The sequence below is a fragment of the Equus caballus genome, chromosome 15, assembly GCF_041296265.1.
Source record: "Equus caballus isolate H_3958 breed thoroughbred chromosome 15, TB-T2T, whole genome shotgun sequence".
Taxonomy (NCBI): domain Eukaryota; kingdom Metazoa; phylum Chordata; class Mammalia; order Perissodactyla; family Equidae; genus Equus; species Equus caballus.
This window is the reverse complement of record NC_091698.1, coordinates 106,981,763-107,002,437: the sequence shown is the minus strand read 5'-3', so window position 1 is coordinate 107,002,437 and position 20,675 is coordinate 106,981,763. Positions and strand designations below refer to the sequence as shown.

Sequence of the window (20,675 nt, the reverse complement as noted above, 5' to 3'; positions counted from 1 at the left end):
AGACAGGTGCCAACGGGTGCAGAGAAGGCAGTCAGGGGCAGACAGGTGCCGACAGGTGTGTGCCAGCTGTCTTCCCTCAACCCCGCAGGGACCTATCTGGAAGATCCAACATGTTCTGGGTACTTTCTGCTGTTTTCCCAGGAGTTTCTATCTTCATGCCGACCATGACCTGGTGCTTGGGCAGAACTGCAGCCTGTAGCTCTTGACCAAGAAACTCTGTTGCCACGTAGGGCATCCCATGGCCTCCCATTTCATCGCCAAGCCAAGACCGCCCGCTAATAATCAGTCTGGATTTCATGTTATTATTTTGTACATTCAGCCTTTATTCCTCCTCCTTCTTGGAGCATCTTGGATTGGAAGGTTCAGTCTTTTATTTTTTAGGTGATGAAACAGAGCCAGGATTGATTGATTGATTGATTGACTGATTTTACCAGTGTACATTACATTATAAAGTGCATGTACATACATTAATAAACAGATTAAAGGAGAATATTCTTACAATCATCTCAAATAGATGCAGAAACAATATTTATAAAATTCAATGACCCATACATCATAAAAACTTTCAGTCAGAAATAGAATAGGTTCTAAAATAATGTTTTTCAAAGAGTATCTAACAGAAATATAGAACAAATATCATACCTAATTGTGAAATTTCTTTTTGGGGGGGTTCTTTAGAAGGTGTGGTGGATTCTATCATGGTGCGTCATGGTATGTCATGGTGACTCTCCCACCGTTCTTTGTGCAAGGCTTCTAGCTGTGGGAAGACTCTATCTCCTGCTCTGTGGATGTTGGATGTGGCCTGCATCACCTCTGAACAGGATCTTCAAGAGTCAGTTTGTGGTCCATCGTCTTTCCTATTCCCATCCCTTGAAACCCGTGATGTCCCATGTCGGGCTGTACTTTCAGAGTACAGAGAGCATGGAACCGACCTTCAGCCGGCCCGTGATGGGCATGTGGCACAAACTACAAGTACATCTTTGTTGTTCCGAGTCACTGGCACTGTTGCTATTGCCACAGTGTAGCACAAACTCAGGTGACTGACATTGCACCCAAATGAGTGCCACCTGTCACATCTGACTTCCCCGAGAAATCAAAGTAATCCATACACAGGATTTCTGCCTTTATCAAAAGAACAGCTAGGAAGCCATCGATGGAGGTTAAGCTGAGGTATGACACATTCAAGTTTATGCTTAAAAAGATTGTCTGGCTTCAGGGTGGAGACAGGGTTGGAGGAGAGGACAAGATGGGGGTGGGCACATGTTTTAGGAGGCCAGTGAGGGAACAGACGCAAGAGATGATGGTGGCTTGGAGCTTGAAGGCAGTGATGACAAGAGGTGTTTAGTGGAAAACTGGTGATGGAGGCAGAGGGATGTGTGCCCTTGACTGGAGAGGAGATGCGATGTTCACACAAATAGGGAAGCTGCAGAAGGAGGAGTTGGGAATCATAGAGAAGAGCGAAGGGTCCTGAGCTCTATCACAAACAGCTCGCTGCTGACGGGGACCTGAGACCTCCAAGCAGGTTACTTGGGTGTCTGGCTCTACCTTCTCAGATAAATTTCTCGGCAGGACAGGAAACGCTGTCTACAAAGGCACCTGATGTCGTCTGAGGTTTTGGCAAGCCTGTGCTCAGATGAGTGTCCTGTCAATACTTTTTTAGTATTTTTTTATTCCTGTATTGAATAACAATGAGTAAGCCTATTACTTTTTTTTAATCTAGACAACAAGTATGTGGCTCACCTGATGTTCATTTTTGCATTTCTGACAAAAGTGGGAAATAGTCTTCTTTTGTAACAACTACAGAGCAGACCAGGCATTTAAATGACTGCTCCACAATCACAAGTGCACTTGACAGCAGTATTGTGATCGACCTTTGAGTCATCCAAAGCAGTGTTGACCCATCGGACGACAGCGTTCCCACTGGACCCGACTGCAGCCAATACAACATGGCAGAGACGGCCACCGTGTGGGCTCTTCTGCGAGGACACTTCCTCAGCTGCGCCTTGAGCTGTTGCAGGTAGACCTAGTTAATGAGGCGTAGATGGTGATTCAGATACAAACCAGTCCAGAATTATCAGCAACAACAAGATACATCATCTGAAACTTCTGGCTTGAAGTTTTCCATAATGTCTGGATTGGTGATGGTAGGTGAACATGATGTTAGAAGGTCACCATTGGCTGGAAGACGTGCCTAAGGGATCAAACAAATACAAAGGAGGACAGAGCAAAATTGCCTTAAAGGAACATAAAGAAATAAGGGGATTGAAAACTTTTCACCCATGAGAACCGACGAGGTGAGATACTGACCACACGACATCCTAGTTATTCCACGTCTCATGTAGCTCTGATGGCGTCCAGCACATCCCACCCATGCACACACACCCTCCGGCCTGCCTTCGCTCGTGCTGCCTTCTCAGGGCTCAGTCTCATCGCCCTTGCCTGGCTGTTCACTCCCTCTGCAGCTTTTGTGTTGTGGCCCTCAAACTGGCCAACCTGAAACAAGGCTTTTCCTTCCTCTGGGAAATATGCGGGGTCTCGCTTCCTCCCTTCAATGTCCAACCTTGTCTTGTATGCCATCAGAACCACATGCCTGCGGAGCCTAGAATTCTGAGTGCCATGTAATATTCTTTTCTGTTAACTGTCACTAACCACTAGTTGCTCCTTGGAAATTACTGTGCTCCATGGTGCAGCTGCCTAATATGACGGAGAGTTTTCTCCTCAGGGATATGGATTCTGACAGAGACGTCGGCTTCACTGTAAGCTTTGAAGTAAAGAGAATAAAAGTGTTTTTCTTCTAAAAGGTTGATGTGCTTGCCTTGGTTGGTCAACAATCTCCAGTCTTGGCTGTTCCCTTCAGTGTTGTGTTGCTGTGTGGATTCCTCCAGATGGATGTCAAAAGCAGTTTACAAAAGTGGTCACATTTGGAAACAAAGAGTTTCTAGAAAAAGATGAAAGACCCCAAGTTTATGTTGAACTATTTAATATAAGCTGATTCTGAGATTTCTGAAAATAACAGCCTACCTAACGTTTATTCTCTCTGAGCGTTAATGAATAGTTTTCACACGGCTCTATTCTGCTCAATGTATTCTGAGATTTGATTTAATTACAAAACCCTAACAAACCAAATTGTTTTTCACAATGTAAACGACCACACACTCTCTAACACCATAAGAAGAATCAGTTTACTGTGGATTCTGTCCAATATTATGAAGTTCTCTCGTCCAGAAATACAGTTTTGAAAGATGAGCTTAGATTTATGAGTGCTGTTTTGGCTGAGGTTTCATTAAGTGAGAGGGCTTTTAGTTTTCTTAGACCAAGCAAATTTTATTAGACCAGATTATTTTAGGTGAACCTATGGAATCTGTCCAATTTGCTATATGTCCTAAAATCTTGGAGCTCTGAAATTTTGTTTTGTTTTACTTTTTTAGAATTCTTTCTCTTCCTGTCTTTCTCTGTGATATTATTCAAAGTAAAAATGCGTTTATGTTTCACACATGTCTGAGGACAGTAGAAATTCAGGATGTGCTTAAGGTTTTAAATGCAGGTTACAGAAGAAAAGTTCTCCATGAGGTCCCCCGTGGTCCCAAGATGCTGCCACCTCCACCTCGGCTCCAAGAGGTCCCTGGACAAGGCTCGTGGCCCACTGTGTGCTGAAGGGCCTTGTGTCCTCACTGACCGATGTCTGCTACCCGACTAGTTACCTGCAGACTGAGTGAGTGTCAGACATTTTCTTGGAGGGTGAATCGCATCGTAATTTCAGAGTTCGTGTATGCAGTGGGTCCCTCCTTCATTCATGGCAAACTCTAATTTAGTATGGACTAAATGATGGTGCCTGAGCCGAGTGTCCAGTAACCAGCTTCCAGAACTTGATCTACAACACATTTCTCTTCAGTTCCAAATGAGGGTATGTTCGGGGCTTAAGTGCAACACGCAGAATAGTCTCCACAGCCTGTTACCAACCCTTGAGCCGCAAACTCCCCAAGAAAAATATTCTTTTCTAAAGAGACTGGCTTGCTTTCAAGCTTATGAAAATCAGCCAGAGGGCTGAGGCTAAGTTTAGACAACTGAAAATAAAGTGAAAACTTGGTTTTAAAAGTTATTACATTAAAAGTCATTTTTGAAATGTACTTATATATTTGCATAAATCAAGATTAATAAAATTTCATTGTTTTCATGAAAATAAGTCTGTTTCGGCTCAGATAAAATGAAGAACTTCTGTAACGAGTGCTTCTTTTTTTTCTCTAAAAAACCGAGTGTGCAAATGCCATATGAGTCTGTGAGATTCTTAGAGATGTCAAACTCATAAAGACAGAGGTGTAACATGGTCCACAGGAGTGGAGAGGGCAATGGGGAGTAGGTGTTTGACAGGGACAGAGCTTCTGTTTTACAAGAGGAAGAGTCCTGGGGATGGGTGGTGGTGATCGCTGCACAACAATGTGAATGGATTTAATACCACTGAACTGTACACTTAAAAATGGTTAAGATGGGAAGAACGAAAGACCCAGAACAGCCAAAGGAATCCTGATAAGAAAGAACAAAGCTGGAGGTATCAAACTCCCTGATTTCAAAATATACTACAAAGCCATAGTAAGCAAAACAGCATGGTACTGGCACAAAAACAGACACACAGATCAATGGAACAGAGTCAAGAGCCCAGAAATAAACCCACACATTTATGGACAGCTAATTTTTGACTAGGGAAGCCAAGAGCATACAATGGAGAAAAGAAAGTCTCTTCAATAAATGGTGCTGGGAAAACTGGACAGCCACATACAAAAGAATGAAAGTAGACCATTATCTTACACCATGCACAAAAATTCACTCAAAATGGATTACAGATTTCAATGTAAGACCTGAAACCATAAAACTTCTAGAAGAAAACATAGGCAACGTGCTCTTTGACATCCGTCTTAGTAGCATATTTTCAAGTACCATGTCTGACCAGGCAAAGGAAACAACAGAAAAAATAAACAAATGGGACGACATTCAAACTAAAAAGCTTCTGCACAGCAAAGGAAACCATCAACAAAATGAAAAGATAACCTAACACTTGGGAGGAGATATTTGCAAACCACATATCTGACAAGGAGTTAATATCCAAAATATACAAAGAACTCATATATCTCAGCAATAAAAAACTAACAACCCAATTAAAAAGTGGGCAAAAGATTGGAACAGACATTTTTCCAAAGAAGCTATACAGATGGCCAACAGGCACATGAAAAGATGTTCAACATCACTAACTATCAGGGAAATGCAAATCAAAACTAAAATGAGATATCACCTTACACCCGTCAGAATAGCTATAATTAACAAGACAAGCAAAAACAAGTGTTGGATAGGATGTGGAGAGAAGGGAACACTCATACACTGCTGGTGGGTGTAAGCCACTACGGAAAAAAAAGGCCACTATGGAAAACAGTATGGAGATTCCTCAGAAAATTAAGAATAGATCTACCATATGATTCACCTATCTCACTGCTGGGTATTTATACAAAGAACTTGAAAACAGAAATGCATAAAGATACATGCACCCCTATGTTCATCACAGCATTATTCACAATAGCCAAGACTTGGAAGCAACCTAGGTGGCCATCAAGGGACAAATGGATAAAGATGTGGTATATATACACAATGGAATACTACTCAGCCATAAGAAACAATGAAATCCAGCCATTTGTGACAACAGGGATGGAACTGGAGGGCATTATGCTGAATGAAATAAGTCAGAGGGAGAAAGTCAAATACCATATGATCTCACTCATAAGTAGAAGATAGAAACAATGACAAACAAGCACATAGCAATGGAGATTGGACTGGTGGTTACCAGAGGGGAAGGGAGGAGGATGAAAGGGGTGATTAGGCACATGTGTGTGGTGATGGATTATAATTAGTCTTTGGGTGGTGAACATGATGTAATCTACACAGAAATTGAAATATAATGATTACACCTGAAATTTATCTAATCTTATAAACCAAGGCTACTGCAATTTAAAAAATAGTTAAGGTGGTAAGTTTTATGTTATGTGTATTTTACCACAATAAAAAAAGAAAAACAAAAAATTGAATGTGCACAATTCTTTTGGAGAAATAAAGATTATAATTGTGAACTTTACCATCATCTTCAACCTGCTCATCATTTACTTCTTAAAAATCACCTTTTCCTTTAAAAAACTTGATCTTTTATGGTAATTAATATGCATTATCAGACATGTATACTCTTATGAATCATGTATTTCTGAGGTAGGTATGAACCCACCTACTTATATCTGGCTTTCTTTTAAATGCTACACTTTTTAGTATTCATTAAAAATATGAAGAATGAACAAAGATTCTGAAAAATGGCAACTCAGGTCCCACTCTTCCTCTTCCCGGTGGAATTACGGAGTTTGCGGCCGTGGAAGCGGTGAGGCCGAGGTCCCCTGGCTGTTAGAACTCAAACGTGAATATTCTGAATCTCTCTAAACAGGAGGATGCTTACCAGAACTCTATTAAGGAGAATTTGTTAATTTTATAAAGTGGGTTTTATATATGCAGGCTGTACAACAAATTCCGAGTCAGGAATCAGGGTGCAGCCCCGTGGAGACAGTGTGGACCCCACGAGGCGCTCGCGGCTCACAGTGTGGACGCTGCGCTGGGTCGCCTGCTCCTTCTCAGCATAATTTCGGAGGCAAAGCAGATCCTGGGGTCGACGCGCGAGGCCCCCGAGCGCCGGGCGTCGAGCAGGACAGCAGCGTCCATCTGTCTATCCGTCAGCCCTGGCGCCGCATCTCCCGCATCCACGTCCATTGGGGCGCGGGTTCCTGCAGGTGCTGTCGTTGGGTTCCTGCGACCAGTCCTCGGTCATCCCTGGGAGCTGGCGACACTGGTGAAGAGGAGGCTGGAAAAGGACACCTCACACCTTCACGAACAAAGTCAAGGCCTCGTCCCTACCCCGTCCTGTAGTGGTGGGGGGAGCGGTGTCCAAACACGGTCCAGGGAAAAGCAGATCCCTCTGTTGTTTTCCCTTAAACAGAAATGGGCACGGAGCGGGTCGAGTCAACCCAAGGCAGAGGCAGCTGCGCGTGGGCTCTCTGGACGCTGTGGCTGAGGCTCATGCGGGTCGCCGGGCAGCCACCTGCTCAGCCTGCAGGTACCGCGGGACCGCACAGAGACCGCCACGGTGAGGGACACCCGGCCACGCTCGTGCGGGAGGAGCTGGAGCCTCGGGGCCCTCTAACTGCTCGACCCAGAACTCAGGGCGTGGGGAGCCCCTACCTGGCCGCCCTGGAGGCCCCTCCAGCACCTGCTGCTGATTCCAAATCCGCGCCACTCGGGGTCAGGGCCCTGGGGAAAGCGCTACGTGCCGGAGGTGCAGCACCTCTCTGGGCTCCGGGGGTCTGCAAACGCACCCCTAGACTAGCAGGCGCCCGGGAGATACCAAACCTGACGGGCAGCTGTGCACGGTGCATCTTAGTCATGAAAATCTTTTTGGTATTAATTTTGGAACAGTTTTCTATAAATAATAAAATACAAATATACAATTTAAGACAAAATAATCCAAGATTGTTGGCAGAATTTAAGTGTTTCCTGTGTCTCTGCTGCCCTCAGCTTAGCCGCATTCAAGGAATGCAGTAACTCCCAGGACAGTGGCATAATTAGAAGCTTTTAGAAGCACCTCTGTCCTGGTGTAGGTAATGGATGGAGCCCATTTCCGCTGACCTGGGCCTCAGAGACTGAAAGTTGGGAAACGTCACTGATTCCTTTAAACAAAACACACAAGTGCAGGCAGAAGAGACTTTCATCCTGTGAGCTAGACTCTAGCATCTCGTTTCACACTGAGGAGCCAAGGCCTGGAAAAGCTCCCTAACTGACGAGGTCACAGGAGTAGAGGCAACATAGACAGAGGTCACAAGAGCAGTAAGTGACCCCGACTGAGGTCACATTAGGAAGTGACACTGACTGTGGTCACAGCAGTATGAAGTGACTGTGTAAGGATTTGAACCAAATGTCTGTTCCTCGCTGAAGGCTGCCTGTTCCCCACTACCCCACACTGCTCTCAGAGATGTGGTTTATTAGCACCGAATAATGACTCATAAAGGCACCGATGAATGACTCTTGGCACTAGATATGGCAGGAAGACCTGGGAAATATTTGTCTGTAGCACACAGATGTGGATGAGAGATTCCAACCATAACCCTGTAACACATATAGCATGTGGAGAAAAAGAGCTAAGAAAACACAAAGTCTAGTGAGCAGTGAATGAAAGAGCAAGTCTCTATGAGTGTGGCTGTGAACATAGTCACAGATGGGGCTAAATTACAGGTATTTTGCTCTATTGAGTCATGAGAGAGGAGAAAACGGCCAAGGCACCCTGACCTGGGAGGAGAGATGAGAGCTGCACTGACGCCCCCTCCAGGCCTCGGAAGCACCCCTCTGCCCACATGGCCCTGGAACGTGCCAGTGCTGTTCCGTTTATTATAGCATTTTCTTGGGGGGATGATGCTCTGTGAGAAGAAGAGAACAGCCTTCATCTGGGCTCTGTTCCTTTTCCCTTCTTAGGTTTTCGTCTCCCTGACAATGCCTTTCTGTGTAATTCAATGTGGCTTAAGATGCTCTTTAGTGTTTGATCAACACCAATGGCAGGTGTGACCTGTGCAACTGTGATGAAGATGCTGGAGCCCACACACACACTTGCACACACTCTGGACGCCAGTGTAACTGCCCCCTCTCACTAATAAAACTCACGCTGTTGGTGCCAGTTGCAGCTGTCTCCTCAGACAGCCAGCACAGAAGAGAAAGCTGTGCGTGTGTTTTTCATGGCCCCTGAGCAAGGAGCTGCCATGAGAATTTCTACTTGAATATAGAGTGTTTCTAGCCTTTTAAAAGTGAGTAGAATGTTAGAAAACATGAAATGAAAAATTATTAGAAGCAAGGTTTTCACGCTTCCTGGGTGAACTTCCAAAGAGGGCCTGGGCTATTTCCAGCCTTGGCCTAACAGAGCCCTGGGGTGGCAGTTCTACAGTCACCACACCATGCAGCAAGACTGGCAGCCACCTGCGACCCAGAGGCCACTGCAGTGTTCAGTCAGTCAGTCCAGATGGCATGAGCAGGTGGAAGCAGACCCGGATGAAGCACTTTGAGACAAAGGCAAGGATGCGGATGGCCCCTGAGTCCCAAGATGGGAGGTCTGCATGATGACTTATCCACATGCACTTTACAGGGAAATGGATGTGGTCTCTGAGACTCAGTGACAGCGTGTTCCTAAAGTTCTGCTTCTTTTTGTTCTCCATTTCATGTGAGGAATAATAGTCTTTGAGGGTGCAGAATTTGGACAGAATTGGTCTCATAGCAGATTATAAAAAGGGTAATTATGATTTAAACAGAAAAGAGAATATGTAATCACTAACTGTGGTGGTTTTGAAGTATTGGAAGAGTGGGAAAATGGTGTGGGTCTGCATGAAACAAGGAATACAAATGTAGTAGAAAAGGTCATGGTAGTAAAATTTTGGGAGATCAATGAATTAATCTTAATAAACTAACCAAATTAAGTGGCATAAGTATCAGGTAAGGCCAGAAGGAGAACTCTTCTCTGCCTCCATTTTCCTTTAAGTGATGTATAGGTGGGTCTGAGATGTCAGCAAAATGGCAGAGTGAGCTCTTCCCTTTGTCTCTCCCTCTTTGACCTACAACTACATGGACATTCACTGATCAGTGGAGGAAGTTGACACAGCATAACAAGATTCCTGAGAGACACATACAGCCATACACCTGAAAGTGGATGGACTGGCACCCAGGAAGTGGAGGAGAAAGTGAGCACACCCTGCCCTCCACCGGCAGCCCTGTGCATGTGCACAAACACCTTCCCACCTGGCATGAGCACCCTGAAAGTGGGAATACACCCTTGGGGGACTGTGGGAAGAGGTGGCACAGCCCTTAACCAGCTTGTGATCCCTTTCCCTGTGGGGGGAGCCCACTGTGCCCCTCCAGCCCCAAAGTGTGGCCCTGGCTTGGTCCCCATGAGGAAGCCCAACTCACTAAGCACAGCAGCTGGTGTGACCACAAGCAGAGACAGTAGCAGATCTATGCGCCAAGGCAAGCTCACTCCAGACCCATGTGAACACCCGTAGTACCACCGAGCCCTGAAAGAGGGAATGTGCCTGGGGTGACTGTAGGAAGATGGGTCAATGGCCCTTAGCCCTCTCATGATCACTTTCCCGCAGGGCTCACCATGCCCCTGTGGCCCCAAGGAGTGGCCCCAGCTCAATCCCAGGGAGGAGGCCCCACCCACTAAGTACAGTGTACACCTGAATGCTGCCCAGGCTGGTGCAAGGGCCCACAGCTTCCGGTAGGTGGGATCAGAAACTCTGCTCCTGCTTCCCCCTAGTGGTAGCAGGTGGAACCTGTGACCTAATACTACAACAAATGCTCCGACAAAAGATTAGTTCATCAAACACCATGAGAAACTGCAGCAACAATTCAGACCAGAAGGAAAATGAAAATTCTTCAGAAACCAACCCTGAAGGCACAGAAATTTACAATATAAATGACAGAGAATTCAAAATAGCTGTCATAAAGAAACTCAATGAACTACAAGAAAACTCAGAAAGGCAGTTCAGTGAGCTCAGGAATAAAATGAATCTCTTCACCAGAGATTGAAACTATAAAAAAAAAAATCAAGCAGAAATTCTGAGTATGAAAACACAATTAGTGAAACAAAAATTAATCTAGAATCCCTAAGAAATAAAGCTGATGTTATAGAGGAAAGAATTAGTGATTTAGAGAATAAAAATTCAGAAATGCTAGAGGTGGAGGAGGTGACAGAACTAAGATTTTTAAAAAATGAAGGAATTCTCCAAGAAATATCCAACTCAGCTAGGAAAAGCAACATAAGGATTATAGGTATTCCAGAGGGAGGAGAGAGGGAGAAAGGAGCAGAGAGCTTGTTCAAAGAAATAATAACTGAGAACTTCTCAACCTGGGGAGGTTCCGGATTTACAAATACATGAAGCTAATAGAATACCCAACAGCGTCATTGCTAAAAGACCTTCTCCAAGGCATATAATAGTAAAACTGGCAGAAGTCAATGACAAAGAAAAAATATTAAGGGCAGCAAGGTAGAAGAAAATAACCTACAATGGAAACCCTATCAGGTTTTCAGTGAATTTCTCATCAGAAACCCCACAAGCTAGGAGAGATTGGAATGATATATTCAAAATACTGAAAGACAAAAATTATCAGCTGAGAATACTCTATCCAGCAAAACTATCCTTCAGATACAATGGAGAAGTAAAAGTTTTCTCAGATAAACAAAAGCTGGGGAATTCATTGCCACTAGATCTCCCCTACAAGAAATGATCAAGGATGCCCTCACACTGGAAACAAAAAAGAAAAGGTCTACAAAGCATTGAGCAAAGAGGTAAATAGACAGACATAATCAGAAAACTGCAGCGCTCTATCAGAACAGGGAGGCAAATACTCAATTACAACTTAAAAGATAAAGGGAAAGAAAGCATCAAAAGTAACTATAACACTTCAACTTAGTCACAAACTCACAACATTAAAAACAGAACAATTTGTAACAGCAATAACTCTGAAGGGGAAGAGGAGAGGGATGGAACCTGCTTAGGTTAATGAAGATAAGAGACTATGAGAAAATGGACTACCTCATCTACGAGAAATTTTACAAACTTCACAGTACCCACTAAAAAAATCAGAGCAGAGGCACAATTCATAAAAAAGAGAAAAGCACCACAGAAAAACACGAAAATAAAATTGCAGTCAGAAATACAAAGGATGAGAAACGATGGAAACATAGAATAATCAGAAAACAAGAGATAAAATGGCAGAATTAAGCCCTCACTTATCAATAGTCAGTCTAAATGTAAATGGATTGAATTCTCCAATCAAAAGACATGGAGTGGTTGGATGGATTAAAAAACAAGAGCCAACAATATGTTGCCTCCAGGAAACACATCTCAGCTCTGAAGGTAAACACAGCAGAGTGAAGGGATGGAAGATGATGCTCCAAGCTAATGGCAAACAAAAGAAGGCAGGTGTTGCCATACTTATACCAGACAAAGTAGACTTCAAGAGAAAAAAGACAACAAGAGGATCTGGCCTGGTGGCTTAGTGGTTAAGTTCACATGCTCTGCTTCTGGCAGCCCAGGGTTTCCAGGTTTGGATCCCAGGAGTGGACCTGGCACTGCTCATCAAACCATGTTGTGGCAGCATCCCACATAAAATAGAGGAAGGTGGGCACACATGTTAGCTCAAGGACAATCTTCCTCAAGCAAAAAGAGGAGGACTGGCAACAGATGTTAGCTCAGGGCCAATCTTACACAAACAAAACACAAAAGAGGGGCAGTATATAATGATAAAAGGGACATTCCATCAAGAGGACATACACTTATTAATATATATGCACCTAACAGAGGGGCACCAAAGTACATAAAGCAATTATTAATAGACCTAAAGGGAAAAATTAACAACAACAGAATAATAGTAGGGGACCTCAACACCCCATTTACATCAATGGACAGATCATCCAGGCAAAAGTCAATGAGGAAATAGTATATTTAAAAGAAACACTTGATCAGATGGACTTAATTGATAGATAGAGAGCATTCCATCCCAAAACAGCAGAATCCACATTCTTCTCAAGTGCACATGGATCATTCTCAAAGGTAGACCATATGTTGGGAAACAAGGCAAGGTTCAATGAATTCAAGAAGATTGAAATCATATCAACAATCATTTTTAGCCACAATGCTATGAAGCTAGCAATCAACTACAAGAAAAAACCTGGGAAAGTCATATATATATGGAGACTAAATAACATGCTTCTGAACAACCATTGGATCAATGAAGAAATTAAAGGAGAAATTAAAATATACCTGGAGACAAATGAAAATGAAAATACAACATACCAACTCTTACGGGATGCAGTAAAAGTGGTCATAAGAGGGAAATTCATAGCAATACAGGCTCACCTCAACAAACAGGAAAAATCTCAAATGAGTAGTCTTACACTGTACCTAACAGAACCAGAAAAAGAAGAACAAAGTACAAAGTCAGCAGAAGGAGAGAAATAATATCAATCAGAGCAGAAATAAAGGAAATAGAGACTAAAAAAACATTACAAAGGATTAACAAAACAAAGAGCTGGTTTTTTGAGAAGAATTACAAAATTGGCAAATGGTTAGCCAAACTCACTAAGAAAAAATGAGAGAAGGCTCAAATAAATAAATTATAAACAAAAAAGGAGAAATTATAATGGATACCACAGAAACACAAAGAATTATAAGAGAATACTATGAAAAACTATATGTCCACAAATTGGATAACCTAGAAGAAATGGGTAAATTCTTGGGCTCATACAACCTCCCCAGACTGAATCAAGAATAAACAGAGAATCTGAATATACCAATCACAAGAGATTGAAACAGTAATCAAAAACCTCCCGAAAAACAAAAGTCCAGGACCAGATGGCTTCTCTGGAGAATTCTACCAAACTTTCAAAGAAGATACAATACGTATCCTCAAACTATTCCAAAAAATTCAAGAAGATGGAACACTTCTTAACTCATTCTATAAGGCCAACACTACCCTGATGCCAAAACCAGACAAGGACAACAGAAAGAAGGAAAATTACAGGCCAATATTGCTGATGAACATAGATGCAAAAATCCTCAACAAAATTTTGGCAAACTGAATACAGCAATACATTAAAAGGATCATCCACCGTGATCAAGTGGGATTTATACCAGGGACGCAAGGATGGTTCAACATCTGCAAATCAATCAATGTGACACACCACATGTAGCCGCCCCTGATGCAGGAAGGGTTAATAATCACTGGAAAAGGCTTGCCAACAAACTGTGACCCAGAGGTGAGAAGGCTGGTTAGCCAATGACAGGTAAGACCTCCAGGGCGGGGCAACCTAAGCCAGGCATGGTTGCCTGGGGGCACAGATGGAGACAGGATATCGGGAGCAGGAGGGGCCATTGCCTAGGAGGCCTTGCATACTCCGAGATAAAAATATACGAGCACAGCAATAACATGATAATATCAAAACAGAGGCTGAGGGAAGGCTCCTTGAGAAATCACTAAGAATTCTTGGCATTCGCTAATTACATTATCCAGAACACCTGTGTATGTTTAACAGCTGTAAGCTATGTATATATTGAAACGCTGGTTATAATAAACTCAGAGTGGCCATCAGCCCTCTCTGCATCTATCCTGATGTGTACATTGGATTGCGACACCGACACCACATTAATAAAATGAGGAACAAAAACAACACGATCATCTCAACAGGTGCAGAGAAAGCATCTGATAAGATCCAACACCCACTTATGATAAAACTCTCCATAAAGTGGGTACAGATGGAAATTACCTCAACATAATAAAGGTCATATATGACAAACCCACAGCCAACGTTATACTCAATGGGGAAAAACTGAAAGCCATCCCTTTGAGAACAGGAACAAGACAAGGGTGCCCACTCTCACCACTCTTATTCAATACAGTACTGGAGGTTTTGGCCAGAGCAATTAGGCAAGAAAAAGAAATAAAAGGAATCTAAACAGGCAATGAAGAAGTGAAACTCTCACTGTTTGCAGATGACATGATTCTATATATAGAAAACCCTAAAGAATCCAGCAGAAAACTATTAGAAATAACCAATAACTACGGCAAAGTTGCAGGGTGCAAAATTAACTTACAAAAATCAGTTGCATTTCTATACACTAACAATGAACTAGCAGAAAGAGAAATCACAAATACTATCCCATTTACAATTCCAACAAAAAGAATAAGATATCCAGGAATAAATTTAACCAAAGAGGTGAAAGACCTGTACACTGAAAACTGTAAGACATTATTGAAAGAAACTGAAGAAAACATAAAGAAATGGAAAGATATTCCATGCTCATGGGTTGAAAGAATAAACAGAGTTAAAATGTCCATAATACCTAAAGCCATCTACAGATTCAGTGCAATCCCAGTCAGAATTCCAACGGCATTCTTCATAGAAATAGAACAAAGAATCCTAAAATTTATATAGAACAACAAAAGATCCCAAATAGCCAAAGCAATCATGAGAAAAAAGAACAAAGCTGGAGGCATCACGATCCCTGACTTCAAAATATACTACAAAGTCATAGTAATCAAAACAGTGTGGTACAGCACAAAAACAGACACAGATCAATGGAACAGAATTGAGAGCCACGAAATAAACCATACATCTATAGACAGCTAATCTTCAACAAAGGAGCCAGGAACATACAATAGAGAAAGGAAAGTCTCTTTAATAAATGGCGTTTGGAAAACTGGACAGCCCCGTGCAAAAGAATAAAAGTAGACCATTATCTTACACCAGACACAAAGATTAACTCAAAATTCACTAAAGACTTGAATGTAAGACCTGAAACTATAAAACCCCTAGAAGAAATATAGGCCATACACTCTTTGACATTGGTCTTAGCAGACTCTTTTCAAATATCATGTCTATTCAAGCAAGAAAAACAAAAGAAAAAGTTAAAAATAGGACTAGATCAGACTAAAAAGCTTCTGCACGGCAAAGGAAACCATGAAGAAAACAAGAAGACAACCCATCAACTGGGAGAAAATATTTTCCAATCATATATCCAACAAGGGGTTAATCTCCAAAATATATAACGAACTCACACAACTCAACAACAAAAACCAAGCAACCTGATCAAAAAATGGGCAGAGGAGATGAACAGACGTTTTCCCAAAGAAGATACACAGATGGCCAATAAACACATGAAACGATTTTCAACACCACGAATTATTAGAGAAATGCAAATCAAAACTGCAATGAGATATCACCTCACACCTGTCAGAATGTCTATAATATTACTAAGACAAATAACAACAAATGTTGCTGAGGACGTGGAAAAAACGGTACCTTCATATACTGCTGGGGGGAGCGCAAACTGGTGCAGCCACTATGGAAAACATTATGGAGATTTCTCAAAAAATTAAATATAGAAATACCATATGATCCAGCTATCCCACTACTGGGTATTTGTCCAAAGAATTTTAAATCAATGATCCAAAGAGACTTACGCACTCCTATGTTCATTGCAGCACTATTCACAATAGCCAAGACGTGGAAGCAACACAAGTGTCCATCAACTGATGATTGGCTAAAGAAGATGGTATATATACACAATGGAATACTACTCAGTCATAAAAAAGGCAAAATTGTCCTGTTTGCAACAATGTGGATAGACCTTGAGGGTATGATGTTAAGTGAAATCAGACAGACAGAGAAAGACAAATACTGCATGATTTCACTCATAATGTGGAAGATAAACAAGTACATGGAAAAAGAGAACAGATTAGTGGTTACCTGAAGGGAAGGGGAAGGGAAGGGGCAGGCGAAAGAGGTAAAGAGGCACATATGTATAGTGATGGATAAAAAGTAGACTATTGCTGCTGAGCACGATGAAGTCTATTCAGAAATTGATAAATAATGTAAACCTGAAGTTACACTATGTTACAAACCATTATGATCTCAATAAAATTACTGGGGAAAAATGATGAATGGTGTTACTTTAACATAAGTCTAGAAAAAATAATTTAAGCATATTTATTGTAATGAATAGGTTTTTGGTGAAAAGAGGTTTGGAAATTCCCTATTTGTCATCATCAACTTAAGGCACCCCCTCAGGGCCATCCTGGGGGTCCATATCTGCACTCAGGGCTTTGCAGCTGCAGGATTAGAGTTCCCCCAAATCTGCACCCTAAGTATAAACACAAACCATCAGAGATGGCAATGACTCTGCCAGCATGAGGTGTGCCCTCCTCACCACTTCACAAAGTCTCTTTTAACGGCGTGGCCTCCTGCACTCCCACCAGCGTCTGTGGACTTCTATCCTCTAATCTGAACACTCGCTACATAAGAAAGGCCCTTTGGGGCATCACACCTCCAGTAACTGGTCTGGACCTCCTTCAAGATAAAGTGGTCTAGGGGTCAGCCCCCTGGTGCAGTGGTTAAGTTTGAGTGCTTCGCTTTGGTGGCCCAGGGTTTTGCCGATTTGGATCCTCTGCGTGGACATGGCACCACTCATCGAGCCACGGTGGGGCGGTGTCCCACATAGCACAACCAGAGGTACTCACAACTAGAATATACAGCTATGTACTGGGGGCCTTTGGGGGTGGGGGGAAGAGAAGGAGAAGAAGAAAAGAAGATTGGCAACAGATGTCAGCTCAGGTGCCCATCTTTAAAAAAACAGAAAAGATAAAGTGGTCTTCTTCATTGCGCTACCACAGGATGTCTTATCAGGGGGACTTTAGACACACATGCTCAGTAAATAGTGCAGACTGCGCTGGATGCTGTGGCTGCTCCTGCACCACCTCTTGGACCCAGGAGCATCTTCCCTGAGTGTCCTAGCCGAAAAGCTGGTTGTATAGAAGACAGCCCTTTTCAGTCAAGGTCTGTGAACAGCTAGAATTTCTTCTTAGAATCCCTTTGAGGAGTCATTCTGAAAGTGTGTGTTTACTATTGTAATTGAGAACAATTTCTAAAAAATACTATGTTCTTGTCTATATATCCTTAGAAGTCCAACTTTTCTATTGTGTTGTCTTGGTCTCTCTGGAAACAAATGTAAAATAAGAATTGAGTGCAAAAGTGGAATAGAAATTTGTCCTTAGAGATCATATGGCCAAAACTGTTTAGAAAGCAGTATAACAATGTGTGAGCCCCATTGCCCTGGGTGGGGGCTCCGCTGGGGTGACGGTTTCTTGTCCCTCTCTGGCTGAAGGAAGAAAATCAGGGTGTAGCTGTTAAAACTCTCTTTCCTCCTGCAGGGAAATAACGCTCAGCAGCTGGGATGCCCATGACTCTAGTTACCGGATGATAGATGCTTGTAAAGTGCTCTTGCTGCACGGAAAGGTAATTACAGTTGGACAGCAGCTCCAGGAAGTGGGCATCCTTCAACTTTGTTTTATTCTCTTTGGCTAATAGAGATGCTGGAGCAAAGGCATCCTGCGCTTCCCCTGGTGGGAGTACTTTTGGGCAAAATCCCTGAAGTGCCAGTCCCCAGAGAAAGCATTTATATGATGAGAATATAGAAAAGGAGAGACAGCTTGAGGGAAAGGGAGAGAAGGGAGAAGCAGAGAAAAGAGGAAGGCAGGAAGGAAACAACCGTTTCTCCCCTCCCGGTCCAAAGAGCCTGTTTCCTAGAGGCGGCTCCACGGCTAGGCCTGGGCAGGTCTGCTAGGCTGTGTCCTGGGGAGAGGAGTGGATCCTGCCAATTCTGGAAGAGCCTCCTGGCTGGGGTTCAGGGCGGCAGGATGTGGTCTCCTCCTGTGGATCCGACTTGCTCCTGTTACTCCTTCTGTCTTCTTCCTGCTCAAATCCCCCAACAAAACCTTGACCTGAACAAAGGAGAGTGTTTGGAAAATGAACCCCGGTGAGGAGCACTGTCACTTACTCTATAAAGGTGACCTGAGGCTCTTGGCCTTGAGAACTCCGAGTGCCCGTTGCCTCAGGTCCCCAGCATGCGGCCTGAGTCTGTGTCTCTGGCCCCCCAACCTGCCCCTGGATGGATCAGGAGCACCTGCTGCTCTTCAGGGCCCTGGGCAGGGCCACGTCCTCCCCTGCTCGAGGGCTGGGTCTCCTGCACTGACCTGCCCCAGTGGGAGCAGGGCCCCAGGGCCGGGCTCGGTGTAGACCCCTGTCCTCAGGGCTGCTGGCCTTGTTGGTTGTGGCTGAGCTCAGACGCTGCACTTCTGCCTATTCCGCAGCGGCTCCCACACACCCCTCCTGCCTGCACCTCCTGCCCGCTCAGTGCTTTGTCTGCACCTGTCTCCAGCCGAACCCAAGTGCGCACAACCCCGGGGTTTCTCCTTCATTTTCTCCAAAGAGTGATTGTTTTTAAAGCAGTAACATCAACAAGGTCAGGACAACTGTGATTGATTTCCCTGAACTTTCTGTTTCCTATTTATAAAATGCACAATGTGGAATGGAATTGGCTCCCACGTGGGATCCAATGTAAGTATTTAATTTTGAATTTGGAATCAGATGGTTTAGTGAAGTTTTACAGTTATTATATGTTTTCTATTTAATCTTGAAGTAACTGCTTAGATGTTCCTCAGATATTTCAATAAAATGCAAAATATAAAAAAGAGGTAATTCTAGACCAATTATTACCTATAACTGAAGAAAAACAAGCTATTTCATCACAACAAAATGATAAATGGGATTTCCAAATTTCCCAACCTGTGAATGTCTCTTAATGAGGTGGAGAAGACAGTTGAGAGCAAGTTCGAATAGCAAGAAAATTTCTGGAAGAAAAACAAATTTAACTTTATGTGTATGAAACTTATCTTCAGGAGAAAATGCAGACTCAAAACAATTTTATTCCTATAAATTTACTCCTTTTTTTTTTTAAGGAAGATCAGCCCTGAGCTAACATCTGCTGCCAATCCTCCTCTCTCTGCTGAGGAAGACTGGCCCCGAGCTAACATCTGTGACAATCTTCCTCCACTTTATATGTGGGACGCCTGCCACAGCATGGCTTGTCACATACTGCCATGTCCGCACCCGGGATCTGAACCCGCGAACCCTGGGCCACCAAAGTGGAACGTGCGAACTTAACTGCTGCACCACTGGGCTGGCCCCTATTCCTTCTTTTTAAAACAGTAATGTGACCATAGTACAAAAAGTATATAAAATAGAGAAAAGAAAAAAATCACCGTGAATAATACAGCCATCACTGATGTCACCACGACTAGTATTTCAGTATAATTTCTTCTCATCTTTTCTCTACAGTTGGATGGTTGATAAGTCACACTCATAATGTACGGGCAATTTTATACATATTTCCATGTTTATAACTCAATTATAAGCATTCCTCCATATTGTCACATAGATTTTAAGCTTTGATTGAGAGGAAGATGGACGTTCTTCTAATTTGACTTGTCTGTTTCCCACAAAACATTTTACTTGCCCTTAAGCACCGGCCCTGCCTCACACACAGGTGGGAGAGCGAGACCCCCAAACCCACCCACCAGGTGGACTTCAGGCTCTTTTGAGTTTCAGGCTGACTCAGCTTTTGGAGGGAAATATTCACCCTTTGGGTTCCCCTTCCACTTCTCTGAGCGAGACCGTGCTCAGCATGGGTCTGTGGCTGGTTGAGGAGGCCTGGGTCTGGCAGGGTGGGTGCTGGGGTCCCTCCATGGTGAGGTCTCCTGCCCTGAAACCTGGCTTCTCTGATTCTCCCACCTCCTCTGCTCGGTCTCCGTGGGAACCCCAGAATCTCCAGATGCTGCGGAGTCTGTGTCCACATTCCTGAGTGCTCACTTAGGAACCTGCTCGGACCCCTCTGGCTGGGCTGGGGGGCCAGGCCAGCGAGGAGACCCCACTCTGCTCAGTCAGGTGGGTGCCCCACATCCTCTGGACTCTCCGTCGTCCCTGACTTAAGCGTCCAACCTGGGAGTTGGAAAGAAAGACAATGGCTTTGAACTTCTGCCTTTTCTTTATTTAAAACTGTCTTCTTCTGGGTCTCAGAGGCCTCCCCTCCTTTCCTCCCCAGAGGCAGTGCAGCTCCTTTGTCACAGCCTCAGTCCCTTCTACCCAGCACCTTGCATAAACTCTTCCAGGCTGGGCTTCTTAGTATGTTGAGAAGAGTACAGGATTGAGAAAATGAACGTATGCATAT

General features: G+C 43.5%; 1 long non-coding RNA gene across 1 annotated transcript; it reads right to left on the bottom strand.

Moving 5' to 3' along the window:
* Positions 1–302: 302 nt before the first annotated feature.
* LOC138917949 (uncharacterized) lies at positions 303–20,220 on the bottom strand. Its single transcript, XR_011426644.1, has 3 exons — positions 20,088–20,220; positions 2,308–2,938; positions 303–2,191 (listed from the first exon to the last, which is right to left on the bottom strand). It is a non-coding gene; the product is annotated as an uncharacterized lncRNA (long non-coding RNA).
* Positions 20,221–20,675: the final 455 nt, after the last annotated feature.